The 22,778-nt window shown below is 32.2% G+C and overlaps 1 pseudogene; it reads left to right on the plus strand.

Moving 5' to 3' along the window:
• Positions 1-3,259: 3,259 nt before the first annotated feature.
• LOC140919101 (uncharacterized) lies at positions 3,260-7,514 on the plus strand (annotated as a pseudogene).
• The last annotated feature ends 15,264 nt before the right edge of the window (positions 7,515-22,778 follow it).

Below are 22,778 nucleotides of genomic sequence, written 5' to 3' on the forward strand. Positions count from 1 at the left end.
TCATCTGGTCAACTTTATTCCTCTAAAGGTCATCATCATTTGGTCAACATAATTATAAAAGTCAATCGTGTCATTGTCAATCATCTAATAGAAGCACACCTAGCACAAAACATGAATCATATGCTACTCCATTTGATGCGATTCATTTGGAAGATCAATTTCATTAGTTGTGTTTTGTCTTGAAGAACAATCATTTGCAATCAATCAAGATTCATCTTAAACAACAAAAATTTATGAAGAAGACAATATGGAGCTAAAAGTAAGAGTTTAAGGAATAAATTTTAAATTTACTAAGTTTTTCGTATAGGACATTTTTGTACAAGTTATGCACAGCATTCTCTACAAAAGTAAAAAAAATTCCAATATAAACACGTCATGATTCTCATAGTACTATTAGTACTTCTAGCACGTTACAAAAACAATAATAATATTTTTATTGAACCATTATGTTGCAAAAATACTGAGAGAAAATTTTGATTGGGTCATGTTAACCAAAATACTAGGCGCTTATATGTAGAAATTTGTTCACCTATTAATGTGTTCTTAAATCTCTATGAACGAGTTAGGTAAACTTAATTTTCATTGTAACTTAACCAAGTTGTGGCTTGAATACTTAAAGGGTTTGATTGTACTAAGCTAAAGTTTTGGAAAAAAACTAGTGTATAATTAGTTGACATTATTGTACTATGGTGGTTTGTATTTAGGAAATTATATTGGAAATCCTTCTAGTTGTTTTTCTTGTTTCACTTAGCTCTTTTCTTTACAATCTTATTTTTAAAAGAAACCATTTTTACAATTATCTCTTTATTTTTATTTCGGCAATCATCTCTATATTTTTATTCCTCTGAGTGCACTACAAAAATTCAGATAAAACATCAAATCCAAATATAAAATAGTTTATTTTCCTACAAAGACTTAAGTTATCTTTTACAGATGAAGAATTTAACAATCTTTTATCAACATCTCAAATAATGTTCCATTTAACCTATTATGTGTTTTTTAGGGGATGCATGTTATATGTATGTATTAACTAAAACAAAAGTGTACCCCACTTGATCCTCGTGGTGTTTAAGAGTCTCGTCATAGTTTTTTTTAGTTGTCTCAATCTTTCTACATAAGAATTCAAAGCAATTGATCATGGCACATGATTGAAAAAAAAAATCACATTAGCTTAGTCATTGTAAGATACTTTTATATTATATGGTCTTGCACCTAGCCTACTATAGTTGAAGGATATGGTTGTAAAATATGTCCCCCATAATAACTTTCTATAATGTTTACCTAAAACAGATTCTTCAATGTTAATTAATATCAAATCCGTACAAACCTATAAACACAGTAAAATAAAACATTCTAAAAGGAATCAACACATTTTCTATTTATCCTAAATTGGTAACATTCTTGGAAGAAATTGAAACACTTCTAGGCAAGAATTTAAACCCTTAAAAATATGTATGACAAGTTGTAGGCTTATCAATTCTTCCTTTGTGCACCATTGGAGACTTTAATGATTTACTCTCTTTGTACGACAAGTTGGGCTCTTGTGATCACCCCAATTATCTTATGCAAGGTTTCTAAGATACAATTCATGACGTTGGTGTTAAGATAAACTCTCAAATTAAAGTTTTGATGAAAATAAACAAAGGTTAATTAAGAATTTTAATTATGATTCTAAAATGTTATGTTAATTTAACTTGTGTTTTTGAGTGAATTAATTCAAAGATAGGAATCAAGCAAAACAAATAAATCAGATAAAAATTGAACAGATAAAGAAACAAGAATATTCTGGACAAAACGAAGAATGATCTCCAGGATCAAGACTGATCGTCACAGCCTCTTGACTAATCAATCTTCACTACTTCAATGAATTTTTTGCCTTTGAATTTTATACTAAGTTCATCAGTACACGAGAAGGAACAAGTAGGACCCATTTCAGTCAAAGAAGACTTTTGAATCATTAAGATAAAAGGTCTCAAATCAAGCGAGTTGAAACAGTCTGAATCTTCTCCAGCCAAACTGTCAAGAAAGTTAATCAATCTTGATTTGTACAAGGCATCATGAAGTCATCCAGAATGATCAAAACTGAACCTCCAGATTGATCATCAATCTCCAGAAAGTTCAAATTGACAGTTCCAGATTGATAACCAATCTTCGTTTCTACAGAATTTCAGCATTGATCTCCTTACTTATGCAGAAGTTCATAATCATTCACCAAACTGTTTTGGACAGAATCAAGGCTCCAGATCGAAGCTGTAACATCAATAATTAAATATGAAGCTTTGAGGATCATTAAGAACAAAGGAATTCTGATCAAAGGACGAATGAAACAACACCAGTCAAACATGATTCAAAAATGTTCAAAGGCTGGAATATTTTTAATCATATATATTTGTTTTGGTCAAAACTGACAAAGCACTACCAACAACTCTTTTGACCATTATTAAATGCTCCAAACGCCTATTAAAGGAAGGCCAATGTCTAGGAAAAACGTAGAAGTTCAAGTGCTATCAAGTCTCATAAATCATTCACATTGACATACTTGAAATTCTCATTTTCACAAAGAAGAATCAATTCTGAACTTTTATATCATATTATGTTATCATTACTGAATTCTTTGTAAAGAATCGAATCTCAAACAAGAGTTGAGACATCTTAGATTCTATCAAACAATCTCATCATTATTGTAAAACTCAAACTATAAGTGTTTGAGAATAGTTTGAATAGATTGTAACAAATCCTAACAAGATCGATAGGTGATTAATTTGCTTTCTGGGTGGAAAGAAATATAGCTTGTAACAGATCAAGGTTGATCTAAGCTAGGTGCTGTAAAACCAAGAAGGTTCTTTGTGTAGAAACACTTAGTGGAAAATCTCACAATTGTGAGGAGTGGACGTAGCCCAAGTTGGGTGAACCAGGATACAACTTTGTGTAATATTATTTCTCTTATCTCTTTTTTTAAGCTTAATTGATTAACTGAGATAAAACATAAATTGAATTTCTATTTCTATGCTAACCAAGAACGTTATCTGTTTTTTGGTAAAAACCAAGAATGTTCTCTGTTTTCTGTTTTCTTAACCAAGATCATTCTTGAGTTAAATCTGTAGTCTTTTTCAAGAATTTTAAAATAGATACATTTACAATTCAAACCCATATTCCTTATAAATCGACATTACTACTTCAATTGGCATCAGAGCTCGATCTCTAGAAAGATTAAAAAACACCTAAAAAGTGCTAGACAAAAGATCTATAAGAAAAGATAATGAAAGCCAAATACATTGTTGAAGGAGGATCTTCAAACAGACCGCCGTTCTTTGATGGATCTGATTATTATTTCTGGAAAAATAAGATGCAGCTGTTTCTGAAATCTCAAGATACAAGGATGTGGCGCATCATTACAGATGGAGACTTCATACCAAGAGTTGATCAAGATGACTCAACCTCTACAATGAAGAAAGAAGCAAATTGGACAGTTGATGATAAAACTAAGGTACTCCTAAACTCTAAAGCTCAATTATTCTTATCATGTGCCTTAAGCAGGGAAAAGAGTGAAAGAGTAGATGAATTCACAACTGCAAAAGAAGTATGAGATACACTGCAAACTCATCATGAAGGAACAAGCCATGCCAAAGAAACAAGAATAGACACTGACATAAGGAAATTCGAACTGTTCGAAATGCAAGAAGGAGAAACTATTGATGAAATGTACTCAAGGTTCACAACAATAGTAAATGAAATGCGTTCTCTTGGCAAAGCCTACACAGTACAGGAAAGAGTAAGAAAAATCATGAGGTGTCTTCCAATCATATAGAGATCAATGGTGACAGCTATAAGCCAAGCCAAGAATCTTGAATCACTTCCACTGGAAGAATTAATTGGAACCTTAAGAGCACATGAAGTATTGCTGCAAGAAGACAAATCAGTCAAGAACGGAAAGGCAGTAGCATTAAAAGCATCTCAAGAAAACATCACAACCCAAATAGAGAAGGAACCAAAAGAAATTGAACAAGAAGATCCTGATGAAATTGCTCTTCTTACCAGAAGGATACAGAGAATGATGAGAAGAAGAGATCAAATCAAAAAGGGATTTCAAAACAAAAATCCAAAAACAGAAGTGGACAAAAGTCAAGTTACATGTTTTGGATGTAATAAATTAGGACATTACAAAGCAGAATGTCCATTAAACAAGAAACCACCAAAACGATTTCCTTTCAAAAAGAAATCAATGATGGCAACATGGGATGATTATGAAGAATAAAAAACTGAAGAAGATGAGTAAGCCAACATATGCTTGATGGCAAAAATAGAAGAAGATAGGTAATTAAATCTGAACCTTGTTATTTATGTCAACAAATGGGAAAAGAATTTAATAACTTGTTAAATGATTCAAATCTTGTTATTCAAAAATGTAGTTCATTGAAAGAACAATTTCATAAAGAAAAAGAAAAAAGTCAAGCTAGGAATAATGTTCTCAACAATATTATTCAAGAGGTAAAAGAAACACAACAACAAAATTTGGAAAATAAAAAATATCAAGAACGAACGTTCTCCTTAAGACTGAAAATGAACTTCTTAAAATTGATTTGTTTAACTTCATTAAAGCCACTGAAACTTTTCAAAAAATTATGGGATCTCAATTTGGAATCTTTGATAAAGCTGGTCTCGGCTTTAATCAAACTCAAAAAACAAAAATGTATGAAATTTTTTTTTTTTTGTTTCAGAAAGAAAGGAAGAAAAATGTAAAACTAAATGCTCATACTGTAAAAAACTAGGACATCTGGAATTTGCTTGCTATTTTAGAAAAAGAGATGAAAAGATTAAAGGAAAAAAGTTTATTAAAAGAGAAGATCGTTCTGTTAAACCAGTGCTGAAAAATCTGCAAAAAGGAGAACATTCTATAGGCTGCTTTCAAAACGGAGAACGTTCTAAAACAGAAGCTGAACTTTCTCCAGAAAATCTGGAAAAAGGAGAACGATCTGGAACTACTTCAAAATCAAGTTTAAAACCTTTTGAAACCCATATTATGAAATCAATCCCAATATCAACAATTAAATGTTCACATTGTCTCAAAATTGGTCATGAAAAATTGATGTGTTATCTTATGAAGAAAGAAATCTTCAAAACTAACTCTCAATGACCCAAAACAAAGTGGGTACCTAAAGTTGAGATAACATCTTATGCAGGCTGGATTTCCAAATATAAAAAGAAAGCCTTGGTTCTTGGACAGTGGCTGTTCAAGACACATGACAGGAGATAAAAACTGCTTTATGACATTCATCAAGAAGGATGTAGGATCAAGCTCAGATTAAAGGTAAATGAACTATTGGTAAGACAAACTCTACTCAAATAATCGATGTTCAATATGTTGAAGGCTTAAAACACAATCCTTTAAGCATAAGTCAGCTACGTGACAATGGTTGTGAAGTTATCTTCAAACCAAAGGTATGTGAAATCAGAAAAACTAAAACTGGAGAAACTCTGTTTTTCTGGAAATAGAAAGAAAATTTTATATGTTTTATATCTTGAAGAACTACCTAATGAATCCTATTTTATGTTAATCAATAAAGATAAATACATTTGGCATAAAAGAGTTGGACATATAAGTTTGAAAACAATTTTAAAAATCGTAATGTTAGATCTTGTTAGAGGATTACCCAAACTCGATTTTGATAAAGATAAAATATGTGAAGCATATGCAAAAGGAAAGCAAGTCAAGAGTAGTTTTCATTCAAAAGATTTTGTAACCACGAACAAAACTCTTGAACTAGTTCACATGGATCTTTTTGGGCCAATTAAAACAACGAGCTTAGGTGGAATGAAATATGATTTTTTGTTATTATTGACGATTTCTCAAGATTCACTTGGGTATTATTTTTATAAAAAAAAAGACGATGCATTTGACGCATTTAAAATATTTTGCAAAAAGGTACAAAATGAAAAAGAATCCAACATTATTTCTGTAAGAAGTGATCATGGAGGAGAATTCATAAATGCTTCTTTTAAAACCTTCTTTGATGAACTTGGTATTTCTCATAATCTATCATGTGCAAGAACTCCACAACAAAATGGAGTTATTTAACAGAAAAATAGAACATTACAAGAAATGGTAAGAACAATCTTGGACGAGTCTAATGTTGAAAGATATTTTTGGGCTGAAGCCATAAACATGTCTTGTTATATCTTAAACCATGTATCCATAAGAAAAATCATCAACAAAACCCCATATGAAATCTGGAAAAATAGAAAACCAAACATTTCTTACTTTCACATTTTTGGTTGTTATTGTTATATTTTGAACAACAAAGATATCATTGGAAAATTTGATGCAAAATCAGATAAAGCAATCTTTCTTGGTTACTCAACTGATTCTAAAAGCTATAGAGTATTTAGTTTAAGAACTAAAATTATAGAAATTAGTATGCATATATTATTTGATGAGTTTGATGACTTGGATATAAGTAAAAAGGATGAGGAAGAAGAAATTCAAATTGGTTTACAATAGCAAGACAGTATGCAGAAAACAGAGATTGATAAACAATCTCTGTATCATTCTCCACCAAAAAGTTAGAGAACTATTGAAGATCATGCTCAAACCCAAATCATTGGAGACATGGCTGACGGGATTCGAACAAGAAAATCATTCAAGAATGATGAAAACAACATGACAATGATATCTCAGATTGAACCAAAATCAATAAAAGAAGCCCTAATTGATCAAACTTGGATTGATGCTGTGAGGGAAGAACTGCTGCAGTTTGAAAAAAATGAAGTCTGGACATTGGTACCTGACCCACTAGATCAAACAATCATTGGTACAATATGGGTTTTCAGAAATAAACTAGATGAAGAAGGTAAGGTTATCAGGAACAAAGCAAGATTAGTTGCTCAAGGCTACAATCAACAAAAAGGTGTAGATTACGATGAAACTTTTGCTCCGGTTGCAAGGTTAGAAGCTATTCGTATACTCCTTGCATATGCATCCCATAAGCTTATCAAATTATTTCAAATGGACGTTAAAAGTGAATTTTTTTAATCGATTCTTGAATGAACAAGTTTATGTTAAACAACCTCCAGGATTTTAAAATCTATCAAAACCAAATCATGTCTTCAAACTTACCAAAGCTCTATATGGTTTAAAACAAGCACCAAGAACTTGGTATGAACGGTTAAGTTCATTCTTAATTAAAAATGGATTTTCAAGAGGAAAAATTGACACCACATTATTTAAGAAAACACAGAAGAATGATTTATTTATTGTTCAAGTATATGTTGATGATATCATTTTCTGATCAACAAATGAAAAAATGTGTGAAAGATTTTCAAAACTCATGCAAAGTGAAAATGAGCATGATGGGAGAATTAAGGTATTTTCTTGGTTTACAAATTAAACAATAGGAAAATGGTATTTTCACCTATCAAGAAAAATACATTAAAGATTTGTTGGTCAAATACAAAATGAATGAACCAAAATCATGTCTAGGAATGATTGGCTCTTTGCTTTACTTAACAGCCAGTAGGCCTGATATAGTATTTGCAGTGGGATTATGCGCTCGATTCCAATCAGCACCGAAAGAAACTCATTTATCAGTAGTAAAACGAATTTTTAGATATCTTGTTGGAACCACTAATCTTGGTCTTTGGTATAGAAAAGGTTCGCATTTTGATCTTATAGCATATTGTGATGCTGATTATGCTGGAGATAAAATCAAAAGAAAAAGCACAAATGGAGCATGTCAGTTCTTAGGTGAAGCATTGATAAGCTGGTCTTGTAGAAAACAAAACACAATAGCTTTATCAACCACTGAAGCTGAATATGTTTCAGCAGCAAACTGTTGCTCACTAGTTCTTTGGATTAAAAATAAACTCGAAGACTACTCAATAAGTTATTCAAGCATTCCAATTTACTATGATAACACTAGTGCAATAAATTTGTCTAAAAATCCAATACAACACTCTAGATCAAAACATATTGAAATAAAAGATCATTTTATTCGTCATCATGTCAATAAGAAAGATATCGAATTAATCTTTGTTGATACTCAAAATCAACTTGCAGACATCTTTACAAAGCCTCTTGTCGAGGATAGTTTCAATTTGATCAAAGAAAAACTGAAAATTACGAAAAATCCAGAAAATTCTGGTTAAAATATGTTTCTTCAGAAAACGAAGAACGTTTATCAATCTCCATTTTTCCAGACAACAGTCTCCGTTTTTCAACCAACATTCTCCTCTGTGTCATCACTTTCCCTCTCAAACCAAAAAGGGAAATATTGGCATTTAATGCATGTGTCTCTTTGTCTGCAAAAGAGCACTGACACAAGCATTCCAGCCCCCAAATTCTATCCTCCTTCCCAAGGTTCAGAATAATCATTGTCTTTTTCTCTTCAAAATCAGAAATTTTGAGTGACAACCAAACCACTCCATCTTCTTTTTCCTCAGAAACAGTAACAATGTTAAAATCTCTCATCTTTCTCCTAAAATCTCTCTTTCTCATAAAACATTCTTCTCAAACCACAACAATGGCGTGCACAAAGACATCAGCATGCAAGAATGCCTATCCATACTCACCATCTTCATCGTCTCCATCATCAAACTCCATACAACGTTCACCTTCTCCACCACTACGACCAACTCCACCACAAATTTCCTATGATACCATCTCTTCATAATCTTCCCCAGAGAAAAACCCAAATCTTATCAATCCAAATCCTCTGTCCACTATTCTTCCACCTCTTTATACATGTCCCCCTCCTAATCTAGCTCAAGTTCCTCCACACCTACGAAACCCCACAATATAAAAAAAAAGTTCTATGTGTGTGCAATCAGGCATTGGAACTTCAATAGCCTCCACCCTAAAACCACTTTACTTCATCATCTCCGATTCTGAGACGAATGACTCATCTGATACTCCTCTTCCTACAACTGCTTCAGCAAAAACCCCAACAAAATCACATAAACCCATCACTCCATCAAAATCATCATTCTCCTCCAAGCCTTCTCAACCAACTCCTCCAAAACAAAAAAAGAGATTGATCAATGAAATCTTCTCCTCTCTACCAAAACCATCTCAGACTTCCTCTCAATCCAAAAAACCAAAGCCACGCTTTATGAAAACCAAAACCACCATGACCATTGCACAATTCCTGGCTAGGAACAATCTCAGAAATCCCCAAATAACGAAAATGTATGCACCCAAACAGAACTTTAAAACCACTGAACCCGCCTCTCCAGAACATTCTCCGATTCCCCAATGTTCCCCAGCCCTAACTCCAAAACGTTCTCCACATCAAGAACGTTCTCATGCTCGACCACCTTCTCCTTCACATGATCAAGAACATTCTCCAAACCCATAAACTTCCCCAGTTCATACACCTTCTCCATTTCAAAAATCAAAACGTTCTCCCACTCCAGAAAATTCATCTTCATCTATATCTGAATCATCTAAACCATCTCCACTCTGCCAAAAATCAAAACCAAACACACTTCCTCCTATTTCACCCAAAAACTCGAAAATTTTCAAAGACAAATGGGTTCAACACCCTATTGGAATAGGCAGAGTTTTTGTATTTGACAAACTCATAGTCGATGGTAATGCTGTCCAGCATCATATTGATGCTCTAGGATGGACCTCATTTCTACAAACATCTTAGCATTACTTTCCAGATGTTGTACGAGCTTTCTACTGCAATGCCAAAACTTTCTCCAATAAATCTCTTATCATATCCAACATTAAAGGAATTGAGATAAGGTTGACTCCTAACATACTGGCCTCCATTCTCCAATTTCCTACAGAAGGACCTTCCATTGTTGGCAACAAGAAGTACTCCACTCTAAACCTCAAAGAGGCTTAAGTACTCTTTGATTTGTTCTAAGAAGGGTCTACTTGCTACCTCTCCACCTACCTCAAGTCCCTTCAAAAAGTATTCAACAGCATGAGTCAGCACACTCTCCTTTCTCATTATGGAAGCCATGAGTATGTCTCTGCAAATGATGCTTTGATTAGTTACCACCTCCTTTATTGTAAGCGCCTTAACCTTCCTCATGTTATCATTCAACACATGATTTGTGCTACCACTAAAGATTACAAGAAAAATATCGTTCCTTATGGAATGATATTAACTAAAATCTTTAGGTACTTTGGCATTCCTCTCTCTAGTGAAAAATATCTCATAAAAATCTCCAAATTTTCCACAAAAAACTGCTCCCACATGTGCAAAACGTTCTCTGAACTGCCTACCCCCACTACCTTTTCTTTTCCAACTTCACTGAAGAGAAGACGCTCGACAAGAAGAAATGCCACCATCACAGTCCCTTTCTCACCTCAAATATCTGAGCATTCAGAAGATGCAGTAATTGAAACTGCACCAAAACGTTCTCCACCAAACCGAGAACGTTTTCCACCAAATCCCAAATCCATCAACTTTCTCCGTTTTTCCTCAACCATCCACATTATCCTCCACATATTTCCTCTCATACTCCCAAATACTTCATTATCCTCCTCATGACTTTGGTACCTTACTACCAAATCATCATGTAAGTACCATGTCTCCACTCTTTGTTTCCTCATAAAAAACCAGCTCATCCATCTTCAGAATTAGCCAGTTTTTAATCTTTCTAGAAACTTCGGGCCCATTCGTTAGAAACTCAACACCATCTTACCCTTTACCCTCCATGGCAACCTCATTTGCCATTATTCCATCTATATCCGTTTCCACCATTCCATCCAACACAGTTGTTGCTACCACCTCTCAACCATCCACTCACCTCCATACTCATCCTCGCATTGTTGAGCCCTCCAACTATGATATTATGGTTGTTCTTCAGACTATAATGGCACGCCAACTTCAGCCAGATAAGGAGACCACTCTATTGAGAATATGGCTCACAGAACAACTAGCTCCCAAACTGGGAATCGCTCCTCCTCCATTCCATCATGTTCCCCCTCCTCGGCAAGTTCCTAACCCAGCAAAATCCTCTTTTTCTAAAGGATCTTCTCCGTCACTCGCTTCGTAGAATCTCTATACTCCTTCATTTTTGTATGACAACGGGGGAGAATTAACATAGTTTTTATTCTGTTTTTAGGAATCCCTTTCGTATCTAGGATTCTCTAAATTATGCTAAAAGAAAACTGATGTATTTCATTTGAATTAATGTAAGAAAAACTTATGTCAAAAATCTATGCATGTTTAATTTTCTATCAAAATCACTTACTGCATTAATTGAGGGGAGCTATTAAGCTCTTCAAAATTGATATTATAATTAGAATTAAAATCTAAATTAACATGTTTGTCATCATTAAAAAGGGGGAGATTGTTAAGACAAACTCTCAAATTAAAGTTTTGATGAAAATAAACAAAGGTTAATTAAGAATGTTAATTATGATTCTAAAATGTTATGGTCATTTAACTTGTGCTTTTGAGTGAATTAATTCAAAGATAGGAATCAAGCAAAGCAAAGAAATCAGATAAAAATTGAACATATAAAGAAACAAGAATATTCTAGACAAAACGAAGAATGATCTCCAAGATCAATATTGATCGTCACAGCCTCTTGACCAATCAATATCCACTATTTCAACGAAGTTTTTGCCTATGAATTTTATACTAAGTTCATAAGTACATGGCAAGAAACAAGTAGGATCCATTTCAGTCAAAGAAGGCTTTCGAATCATTAAGATAAAATGTCTCGAATCAAGCTTGTTGAATCAGTCTGAATCTTCTTCAGCCAAACTGTCAAGAAAGTTAATCAATCTTGATATGTACAAGACATCATGAAGTCATCAAGAATGATCAAAACTGAACCTCCATATTGATCATCAATCTCCAGAAAGTTCAAACTGACAGTTCCAGATTGATAATTAATCTTCGTTTCTGCAGAATTTCATCATTAAACTCCTTACTTTTGCAGAAGTTCATAAACATTCGCCAAACTGTTCTGGACAAAATCAAGGCTCTAGATTGAAGCTGTAACATCAATAATTACATATGAAGCTTCAAGGATCATTAAGCACAAAGGAATTATGATCAAAGGACGAATGAAACAGCACCAGTCAAACATGATTCAAAATTGTTCAAAGGCTGGAATATTTTTAATCATATATATTGGTTTTGGTCAAAACTGACAAAGCACTACCAACAACTCTTTTGACCATTATTAAGTACTCCAAACGCCTATAAAAGAAAGGCCAATGTCCAGGAAAAATTTGGAAGTTCAAGTGCTATCAAGTCTCATAAATCATTCACATACTTGAAATTCTCATTTTCACAAAGAAGAATCAGTTCTGAAATTTTATATCATATTGTGTTATCATTACTGAATTCTTTGTAAAGAATCGAATCTTAAACAAGATCATTCTTGAGTTAAATCTGTGTTATCATTTGTAGTCTTTTTCAGGAATTTTTAAATAGATGCATTTATAATTCAAACCCCCTTCTTGTAAATCGACATTACTACTTCAGTTGGGATCATTGATATTCCTTTAGAGGGATACCCATTCACATTGAGATTTGCAATGGGAACTAACCATGCCATAGAACAAAGTTTTGATAGAGCCATGGAAAATTGCAATTGGCTAATGTTATTTCTATTTAACAAGTTAATAAATCTTATTACTTCTCGTTCTGATCATTCCCCTATTATGTTGATTCAGGCTTTTGTTGAGAGGGGAGGGAGAAACAAAAAGTTTCTCTTTAAGAATTCATGGTTACGTGAACTAGATATAGGAGATGTTGTTAGGATGAATGGTCTAATAGTAATGATAGGAATGTCATTAGCAAACTTGGTGGTTGTACTTCCAACTTGCAGTGTTGGAGTAGATAGAATGGTGGTTTCCAAACTTGTCAACGTGGATGGAGTTATGATCGAAGATCTAGTTCAAGTTAGTGAAGTGGCTCGAATGTACTTCCAAGATTTGGTTCCCTTAGGCAAACCAATACGACCTAGTTCTATCTTCTATGGCCTCGTGCATCAACCACTACGATAACATTGAGGTAATGCATATGTTCTCTTGTGACGAATTTACCTTGGCCTTTCATGAGATGGATGTAGATAAAGCATCAGGGCCTGACACTTTCAACTCAGGTTTCTATCAACATTTTGGGATCAGTTTGGTGATGAGATCTTTTGATATTGTCGTAGCTTGCTAGAAATGGGATATTTCCCTCAATACCTTAATGATACTAACTTAGCTTTGATTCCCAAAAACAATAATTCTCTATCGATGATGGAGTTGGGTTGAACTGGTCCAATAAGCTACGGGCTCGCACACTACAACTAAAAAACTATAAATTTTTTGTAAAAGACATATTATGGGCAAATTTGAGATAGCTCAAATAATAATTTATTTTTGCTATTTTAAGATTGACTTTAAAAGTTGTCATTTTGAGCATGAGAAAAGTAATAGGTCTGATCATAATTAAAAAAGAAAAAAACACCAAATTTACTAAAAACATCAATAAAGGTATTCCACTAAAATCCAAGAATACCATAACAATGTTGGGTGCTTTTGCCGCCAACTAATACTGGAACTGTTAGTCCTCCACCTTTATCGGTTCAGCTCTATTCGTTACCGTCGTGTGTCGACCAAGACCAATCTCGATGTTGACTACATCTTCCTACCATGGAGACTAAACACGACCAAGTTTTATGCCGTAGTGGTATTATATATTATAATTTTATTTTATTGCCTCTGTTGCGATAAGTGATTGGGGGTGTTTTTGTGTTTTAATTTTTGTTAATTAAAAAAAAATGAGAATAAGTGGGTCGCGTCATCCATTTGTCCCACATAGTCCATAATGTGTTGGAACCAAGTTGATTTGAAGAAATATGTCTCTCACTTGTTTTGATGATAATAAAATCGTTTGTAGGAACAACTTAATGCTCTAAAATTATATTTAACTGCGCAAGTTAGAGATCAAATGTTTATTTAATAGACTCTCACTGTATCCTCTAATAATTGGAAGAAGACAAAGATACAACACAACTTCTCCTCGCTTCGTTTCTCTAAGTTTGATATGCAAACAACATTGCGTCCCTGTTTCCTCTAGAAACATAATGCAGTAGTTAAATTGCCTCTGATGAACTTAACATGGATTATGTTCCTTTGCCTCTAATACACAAGGTGACAAGAATAGTCTGCCTCTCTCTATGATAAACATGACAAGCAAGTAATTGTCTCTGATAATCACATCAAGCGTTTGATCATCTGACTCTGAATTATTACGTATCATCTAAAAAAGTGGATTCCCCCAAGAAATACAAAGCATTGCACATCTTCTGATGAACATCCTCAATCTAAAGCTTGTCAAGAAACAAATCCTTATGGTGAGATACCAAATGATATGGGAAAAATGAAGCCGTTGAAATGACTTGATCTATCATTGAACAAAATTTCAAGTGAAAATACTTCAAAGTTTGTATGAATTGTCCTTTTCGAGTGTCTTAAATATGTGGATTTTTTACCCATATATCCTACTTTTCAAAAAAGTTAACTAAAATGCCCTACTTTCAAAAACTGTTACCAAAATGCTCTACTTTTTAGGGGAACAAGGAAAGCTCTCCCTGGGGGAGCGACACCTCAAAGAGCAAAATTTTTTCCCCTAGTAGGAGGTCGCTGGCCGGGGATGCGACCTCCCAAAGGGTTTTAAAAAAAAATTTAATTAGTTTTTTTGTTTTAATTAATTGTTAATATTTTAATAAATATTTAAATTAATAAATAATTATATTAAATAATAAATTTATAATTAATAATAATACTACATAAATAAATTATTATTATTATTATTATTAATTATTATTATTATTGTTATTATTATTAAAAATTGTTATAATTAAAAATTATTAAAATTAAATTAAAAATAATTATTATTATTAATTATAATTATTATTATTATTGTTATTATTATTAAAAATTGTTATGATTAAAAATTATTAAAATTAAATTAAAAATAATTATTATTATTATTATTTATTATTATTATTGTTATTATCAATATCTCCGTGATCCCCGTTTGCAACCACCGTCGTATCCTTCTGTTCTGTCGACCTCCCAATCAAGCCCACAACAACAAAACATGACACAACCGTCTCTATCATCACCTCATCTACACGTCCCTACTACAGAAGTTCCATATCCACCAACGACTCAGTACTACGTTCCGGTTCCAGAAATACCAACCCCTGGTCATCCAACAGAAAGTGGACTTTTCTATAATTTGTTTGGAACTCAGTAACTCCTGAGTCGGCATACGTTGTGTTTGACTCCATGTATAATATTTCGTCTCAAACTTATATGGAAACAACTGGTAGTGGTTCTAATCCACCTACAACTAACGTTCAGGATAATGATTTGGATGAACCTGAAGAACCTCAACTCGTTCAAAAGGCTAGACGAGTTCGACGAAATCCTAGATTGGAACTGGAGGTCATTTAGGTGGACATTAATAAGATGTATTTTTTTGATTAATTTAATATATTTTATTTAATGTTATTAATGTAATTTTTGTTATTAATGTAATTTCTTTTAAATTTATAATATAATTTACTATTTTTAATTTTAATTACTTTTAATAGTTATAATATTAATTTCCCATTTTAATTTTAATTATTTTTAATTTAATTTTAATTATTTTTAATTTAATTTTAATTATTTTTAATCATAACAATTTTTAATAATAATAACAATAATAATAATTAATAATAATAATAATAATTATAATTAATAATAATTATTATTTTTAATTTAATTTTAATAATTTTTAATAATAATAAGATTAATAATAACTATAATAATAATTAATAATTTTAATCATTTTAAATTTAATTTTAATAATTTTTAATTATAACAATTTTTAATAATAATAACAATAATAATAATTAATAATTATTATTATTGTTATTTATTTATGTAGCATTATTATTAATTATTAATTTATTATTTAATATAATTATTTATTAATTTAAATATTTATTAAAATATTAACAATTAATTAAAACAAAAAAACGAATTAAATTTTTTTTTTAAAACCTTTTGGGAGGTCGCATCCCCGGCCAGCGACTTCCTACTAGGGAAAAAATTTTGCTCTTTGATGTGTCGCTCCTCCAGGGAGAGTTTTCCTTGTTCCCCTAAAAAATAGGGCATTTTGGTAACAGTTTTTAAAAGTAGGGCATTTTGATTAACTTTTTTTAAAAAGAAGAATATATGGGTAAAAAATCCTAAATCCGTCTTATAATAATTTATCAAGAACTATATTCAATGCTTTGAAGCAATTAGCTATGACGGTAATTTCAAAAAATTTGAGTAAGAGATGTTACAAACTTGGAATGATTATTATCTTTCTATATGTTGTAGGTTGTGTGTTCTATATTTACTCACAATCTTGTTTGGATCATTTAGCTATATCACATATGTGGGGTGTTACAAAATCACGATATTGTTGAAGGAATCTTACGGTATAAATTTAATTACATTTTTTGTATCGAAAACTTAAACTATGTATGATTTTCGTCCCTTAATTAGTTTTTAAGTGATCTCAACAATATAAAAATTAATCATAGTGCATTTATCTTATGCTTAGCGCACATGAACCTAGTACTCGGAATTCTAATCCAAAACACCATCAATAAATGTGCGCACCTATAGTTTCGTAAATGCAGCTTACATAATAACATATCGAGAGAATATTTGAACTTATAAAAATATTGAAGGAATTTGAATCCAACCTCTAAAAATATTGTAATGTTAAAACTTATGAGAAAATAACTTTCCTACTCAGAGATATTAAATTTCACAATTACACTCAAGGATACTTAATTTACTAAAAATAATTAAGTTTCGTTAGACAATACTCGTAACTCAATTGACATAAAAATTGAAAGGTAAATAACCTCTTGCGATCTTTTGACTTCATTTCAGGTAACAATTTAATCTTTTATCTTTTTTTTTCTTTTTAATTGGATTATTTATTTATTTTTAAGTAACGATTTGGTCTTTTATGTTTTAAAATGTCAGAAATGTTATCATCTTTTTTTCTTCAGCAATCACCAAAATTCATCGCCATCTTCAAACAAAACTAAAATTTTTGCAATCATCATCAACAAAATCTATATTTTCGTCAAATTCATAACTCAAATTTTCAAAAAATTCATATTTTCATCTTCAACAACAACTTCAAATCCATCAAATAAAGAACTCACATTTTAAGATTTAGGTTAAGGATTTAATTTAGAGAAGTATAGAAAGAAGAAATATTGTCTTGGTGATTTGAGGATTAAATCTTAAAGTGTGAGTTATTTATTTCACTAATAGAAAATTGCACTTTAGCTGCCATTATTAGCGTCGGCCCCCGACTCCGACGATACTTAGCGTCAGCTTAGCGTCGGCTAGGCCGACGCTATGACACCAATTTTCAATTTTCAATACGATTAGCGTCGGAGTAGCTGACGCTACGTAAAATAAAACAGACGCTAGTTTATTAATTTAATTTTATGATTTTTATTTTAATAAGTAGCGTCGGACCGGCCGACGCTAGGGTATTTTTAAATTTTTTAATATTATTTATAAAATCATATCGTAAAATTAAAATGTTTGGGTTTTCCCTAAAAGAACGATTCTCTCTTCAGTTCTTCTCTAAATCCCTAAGTGTTGAACCCTTCTCTCACACTTGAACCATTCTCTCACACTTGAATCCATCATCGAATCTCATTCCTCTAAATGTCGTGAGTATCGCCGCCCAACATGTGACCTATCGAATCTGTCACCTTCACTCTCAGAGTCGGTCACAATCCCCTTCTCGATCTCCGACACCGTCAATCTCAAAGTCGTTGTTCAGTGTCCCCGTCGCGCTATCATTTGTGGTCGATTCTCAAGGTAAGTGTCGTTGTCTCACTCTTAGTTGTGTATTCTCGTTTAGGTTTTATGGCACATGGGTAAACAGATTTGAATGAAGATTTCAATCCCCAACTAATATTTTTAGCGTCGGATGTTTCAAATTTACACATAGCGTTGGCGTAGCGTCGGGTGGTATTTGTCTGACGCTAAGAATCAGCTTCGATCGTTTTAACTTAGGCCCGACCCCGACGCTAAATCGACGTTAGCGTTGTCTTTTGCCCTATTAGCGTCGGCTTTGGGCCGACGCTAAATCCTGTTTTACTAGTAGTGTTTAATGGATTAAATGTGGTTGGAGATTAAGATATGAATTTATTTAAAGATTTGAGTTATGAATTTGACGAATATATGAATTTTCTTAAAATTGATAATGAGTTTTATGAGTTTTATTTGAAGATATTGATAAAGTTTCTGAGTTTCTGTGAAAAGAAAATATTGTTGACATTTTAAGTCAAAAATGATCATATCATAATTTAAAATTAAATAAAAAATCAAATTAAAAAAACTAAATTTCTACTTAAAATTAAGTTAAAGAGTCGCAAGATATATTTTGTCAAATTTAAATTAACATAAAAAAAATAAATATAAAAAAAGTATATGACCAAGACGTTCTCTCCACTGAATTAAAAATAAAATAAATAAATTGAAGATTTCAACTTGGGTTATACTTGTTTGATATGATGGCAACATATAAAAGGATAATCATGGAAAAAACTTAATATATAATCATCAACATAAAACTGAACTAGTAATAACAACAAAAACCGTGTAGTAGTAAAAACACTAAGTATTGAAGAATTAATCATGACAAACACAAGTTGTCTAGTAGTAGAATAGTACCTACAATGGTAGATATCTAGATTCTATTCCCAGTGGTGTAATACATCGATTCAAAATAACACAATACATTGATTGAGAACTACATAAATACACATTTGCTTAAAACCAAAAAAATTAAGAATGAAGATTTGAAGGTGTTTTATCCACCTATTCTTTCTTTTTCCTTTTTCATGCACAACTTTTTTTTACGGTCTTTTTTTAAAAAAATTCGTTTGTTGATGATAAAAATAATTCAAAAAAATATTGTTTTCAATTTTTTTTTATATTCATCCTGTAAACTAAAACTTAAGTTATTCAATTTAAGAATTTTAAATTTATTCAAAAATTATGGTTGTTAATAAAATCCAATATATATTTGGAGATTATTTTCTCTCAAATATATAATTTAATATAACATAATTTTCTTTTTAATTGATTTTTATTTATTAAAAATGATAATTATTCATTCAAATTAACATAATACATCAATTGAGAACGACACAAATACTCATTCTCAAAAATCGAAAAGAGTGAATATGTGAACACGCTCACAACATCTTGAATAACAACATAAAAAAGGAAAATAGTTAAAAATATGTGAGGATAGCTTAGTTGGGAGAGCGTCAAACTGAAAATCGGAAGGTTGCGTGTTCAATCAACCCTCGGCTCATTTTTTCTATTTCACCTAAAGCTAAGAGTGAGACGTTCATGGAACAAACAACCAAGAACAAGAGGACATTCATACAATCCTAAGTTTAATCTTAAATAGGCTAAACAACTTAAATTTGTAGCTTCCTATATTTTTTCCTCATGTTATTGTGTGTCTTTTGTAATTTTATCTATCTATTTATTTATTTATTTTTTTTTTCTTACTCTTTTTGTCTGGTGACAAAAGGGGGAGAATATGTTTTGAGAATAATATTATGGAAAATGTCATTTTCCATTTCAAATTAACGTCTCATCATTCTTACATTAAAGCATGCATATTTTACAGGGGAACTTTGTTGCTATATTCTACTTTTTTTTTATTAAAATTAAAAATTATTCATAAAAATAGATGTTTGTCATCATAAAAATGAGAGAGATTGTTAGAACTATGTTGATTTGAAGAACTATGACTCATACTTGTTTTGATGATATCAAAACTATTTTGTGGGAATAATTTGAAGTACTAATGTTATGTTTTAGTATGTCGTTTCCATATCAGGGTATTTTATATGAGTTCACACAAAATCATATGATCTTTTGGTCCAAGTTAAACAAGCACCAAAACTCCATTCCACATTTTAAGTCGGGTGAACGCACTCTAAAACACGCATCTAATGACTTTATCTAATACAAGCAAATGATTATCTGCCTCTGATAATCGCATCAAGCATCAAATCTCTCTATCTCTAATAACATTGACAAGCAAATGATTTTCTTCCTCTAATAATAGCATTAAGCATTTAATCGTCTGAATTTGTTTAATAGTCTATTCACCAATAAATGTCAATGCTCTAAAAAGTCAACACTCTGAAGAAGACAAAGATTTTGCGCATCATCTGCTAAACACCTTGAATTCGTATTTGTTTAAAGGTCTATGTGACATGCACTGATCAAAATATCCTCTACTCTTTATGTCTTCATATCAAGATTTGCATAATCAATTTCAAAGATATCTTTGACAATGTTTAATGACGAATCAATCTTAGAAGATTTGATACGAAACTTCATGATACATGTTGATTTTTTGCAATCATGACAACAAACAGAAACCCTAAAAATCTCTATAAAAGGATATGTAATCCTTATTGAAAAGAATAAGCAATAACATACAACAACAAGCACAATACAACCATATAGGCACTCTTGGTTTTAATCTTTTGTCTTGTGTAAGTGTTGATAAATATTTTCTGAGAGTACAACATTGTAAACACCCTCTTGTGAGAGTAATTCGGAAAACCCTTAAACTTGTTCTTTTGTAACATAGCCTAGTAGTGGTTGGATCCCTCAACATCTTAACTATAATAAGCTAGAAGGTTGAGAAGACTTCAATACAGTCAGTTTGACTAGTAGGTGTTTAGCGGAAATGTAATTCGGTTGGTGAATTAGTGGATTAAATCCTTTAGGATGAAGGGACTTGACGTAGTTAGTGTATTGGTGGTGAAGTTGGATAAATTGGCTATGTCAATATGATTTTTTATTTTTTTTTAGCCTTGGTAAAACGGTTTGAAATAAAACACAATTCAAAGCCCCGTTCTTGTGTTTCTCGTTCTGTACATTCTTTTCTTACCATATACCTCTTACTCCTTAAATCAATACTAACTTGAGCGTCAGAGTGCTTGCAGATACCACTCTATCATCAGAATCCAGACTTTCCTCCCATCCACGAAGTCGGCATTCGTCTCAAGTCTAGTTTGGGTCATTGGCATCGTCTGTGGAATTGTAGGTTTTCGCGGTTTTCTAAATACTTAGTTCATAACTTTCTCATGGATTGCATTAAACATAACAACCTAGAAAGATTATCGATTCCACCGTTCAAAAATCGGAGGATGTGACCACAGCTTCCGCGTTTCACGAGCTTTGTAACACCCTAATTTTTAACAGCGCGAGTGTATTTTTTTTTAAACAAATTAGTAAAACAAAGAAATAAATACTTTTGGATAAAATATTTAAGTTGTAACATAACGACAAAAGTCAACAAATATTTACAAGCAATGGAAATAGTTTTTGAAACACAAACCCAAAATATTTAAACAACAAAATACATGGGGGCTATGAGACCTATCAGACATAGCTTATACCCCTGGAGTATTCTCGGCAGACACCTGTACAAAAGCACTGCCCTAAGAATTTTTAACTTTCCCACGTCGCATCAAAAGTGGTACATGGACCCATTAAAAAAAATGTCAAGCTGACAATATAAGGTATAAGCACAGTCTTCCAAAATAAAGTAACTACAACCGCAAAAGGAAGACATCTAGCCCCTATACATTATCTAATTTGATCATGCTACAAAAACTATACATCTCGGGTGATCTCCACGTGCCACGTAAGATCCTTCTGACATCGCATCGATCAGGTATGACTAACTACCTTCCCATCTCTAGGGTACTAACTGGTAGGACGATCCTGGATCTCATATGAGGGTAAAACCCATATTTCCACAATAATTGTAAAGGGTCACCAACCGAAATTAACAAATATCACATAACATTTAAATTTCAATTGCACAAAATAACCTTTCAACTTAGCATACTCATTGAAAGGGTTTTCATATGCCAAACATGCATAATCAAGTTAAAAAATGAAGTTTTTAACAAAACTGCACTGTCGTATTCGAATACAACATCCTTGTATTCAAATACAGTGCTAATTCATAAGTTAGTAGCAAAATCAACACAACTGTATTCGACTACAACATCCTTGTAGCCGAATACAAGTGCTAAAATAGTGAAAAATCAGCACAAATGTATTCGACTACATCATCCTTATAGAATGATACAAGTGCTAAGTTAGTAGCAAAATTCACTTAAATGTATTCTAATACAAGCACCTCGTATTCAAATACAACTGCAGAATAATGTAGATTTCAGTTTCGAAAACGTTTCGAAATCATTCAACTCTTATAACACAAAGTCAATCAATCGCACTCATCAATTACGGCACAATCGCAGACAACAATTGAGCATGTATATACAATCATCACAGTATATCAAACATGACTCGGGTGCCAAGCACCCTAATGCAATTCATATGTGCCAAAATGCATGAATTTTGGAATTCGAACCAAAACCCTTCTCGAAGGGGCGTAAATCATAATTGTACCGCCTATCATAAACCAGTACTAAATAACGAGGTACCATCTATCACGAGTCAACATGATTTACTAAAAAGCGTAAATCGTAAATGTACCGTCTATCACAGACCAGTACTGTTTACCGAGGTGCCACCTATCACGGGTTAGCACGATTTACTAAAAAACGTAAATCGTAAATGTACCGCCTATCACAGACCAGTACTATTTACCGAGGTGCCACCTATCACGGGTCAGCACGATTTACTAAAAATGTGCAGTCTATCACGGATCTACACG

Source organism: Cicer arietinum, chromosome 8, assembly GCF_000331145.2.
Source record: "Cicer arietinum cultivar CDC Frontier isolate Library 1 chromosome 8, Cicar.CDCFrontier_v2.0, whole genome shotgun sequence".
Lineage (NCBI taxonomy): Eukaryota > Viridiplantae > Streptophyta > Magnoliopsida > Fabales > Fabaceae > Cicer > Cicer arietinum.